A 1,943-nucleotide genomic window follows, 5' to 3' on the forward strand; every position below is an offset into this window, starting at 1 on the left:
ACCTCATGGTTGCTTCACCCCTGAGCCTGTGCCCGGCTCTTCGGGAGCCCGCTCACAAGGGAGCAGCCACCAGGCAACCCCCAAACAATAAGCCCTCCCCTGATAATAAGGCCCAAGCCATATTTTGTGAGTCAAAAGAAAATAAGACCCTGTCTTATTTTAGGGGAAACACAGTAGATGGCCTCTTTTACCCCTCTTTCAAACCAGTTGTCCCCTCTGTCCAAAATGTGGACTTTGCTGTCTTCAAAATTGCAACAACTATTGAAGGACAATGCCATCAATAAGTCAAAATATTATTGTCTTTATCCTGGGGAAGCCACGGCATGCACATTTGGACTCCCAAAAATCCACAAAGAAAGAGCTCCAGTAAGACCAATTGTCACCACCCATCACATCAGCGATTCACAGGAGTTCACCAGGAAGGTCTGTGAACTGAAAGTAGACCTGGATGAGACCATGGTTTCCAATGATGTGATTTCCCTACTCACCTGCATTCCAGTAACTGATGCTCTCATGGTAGTGAAGAAACTACTGCTACAAGACAGCATCTTAGGTGACAGAACCAACCTCAGCCCAGACCACATAGGTGTTATGCTGGATCTTTGCCTGACCACTACATATTTTAAATCTAATGAAGGTTTTTACAGAGAAAAACACAGCTGTGTCATGGATTCACCTGTGCCCCCCATTGTGGTCAATCTCTACATGGAAGAGGTAGAAACCAAAGCCCTAAACTCCTTCATAAGAATTCCACCTACTCACTGGTATAGGTATGTGGACGATACTTGGGTCAAGATCAACACATGGGAATTGGAAGCATTCACCAAACATATCAAGTCTGTGGACAGATGCATCAAATTCACATGTAAAGATGTTAAGGAAAATAGTCTAGCCTTCCCAGAATGTGCAGTACACATTAAGAAAGACAGAAACATGAACATTAAAGTTTACAGAAAACCCCCACACACAGGTAAATCAATATTTACATTTTGATTCTCACCACCCACTGGAGCACAAAATGGGAGTTATCAGAACCAAGCTGAAGGCCTGCCTACAAGCGAAGAAGGGAAAGAAAAAGAGAACTAAAACACCAAGGAAGCCCTCAGAACATGTGGCTATCCCAAGTGGGACTTCATCAAATCTCAAAAAAGACTCAGCAGGAGTTCCTCCATAACAAAGAACAATAAACAAAGCAATGTCATTCCACATGTTGCAGGAATATCTGAAAAGCTCAGGAGGATATTGAGCCAACATACCTGCCCACTTTAAACCCCAGAATACACCAAGGCAAACGTTTGTTCACCCTAAGGATAAAACACCCAGACACAAACTGAGCAACATAGTATATAAAGTATAATGCAGTGAAATATATGCAGATCGGTACAATGGGGAAACAAAACAACCACTTCATAAATGCACAATATAGGAGTTTAAGCCCAAGACAGCAAAGTCCACATTTTAGACTGAGGACAACTCAATTAAAAGAGGGATCAAACAGGCCATCTGTATCAAAATTGAACAGCTCTCTTTCAACAGAGGGGAAGGGATCCTGCATCATCTATCTCCATTGTGGATGCTCCATCACTGGAAGCTTTCAAAAAGAGACTGGACAATCATTTATCTGAAATGGTATAAGGTATCCTGCTTAATCATTTGTGATATCAAATGAATTGCTTAATAACTCCTAAATAAAGATAGAATGGTCAAAAAAATGCCCTCTTTTTAGTGGCTGTACAAAAGAGGATATTTTCCTCTTTGAAGATCCTTTAACTGTTCTTTAAAATCCTAGGGTAACGGTAAAGATTCCCCTCGCACATACGTGCTAGTCATTCCTGACTCTAGGGGGTGGTGCTCATCTCCGTTTCAAAACTGAAGAGTCAGCACTGTCCAAAGACGTCTCTGTGGTCATGTGGCTGGCATGACTAATACCAAAGGTGCACAGA

The 1,943-nt window shown here is 42.3% G+C and overlaps 1 pseudogene; it reads left to right on the forward strand.

The window, feature by feature from the left end:
* The first annotated feature begins 225 nt into the window (after positions 1 to 225).
* On the forward strand, positions 226 to 1,669 carry LOC106547464 (uncharacterized; annotated as a pseudogene).
* The last annotated feature ends 274 nt before the right edge of the window (positions 1,670 to 1,943 follow it).

The sequence above is a fragment of the Thamnophis sirtalis genome, unplaced genomic scaffold, assembly GCF_051295495.1.
Source record: "Thamnophis sirtalis isolate CommonGarterSnake01/CBP01778 unplaced genomic scaffold, rThaSir2_p1.2 scaffold_9, whole genome shotgun sequence".
Lineage (NCBI taxonomy): Eukaryota > Metazoa > Chordata > Lepidosauria > Squamata > Natricidae > Thamnophis > Thamnophis sirtalis.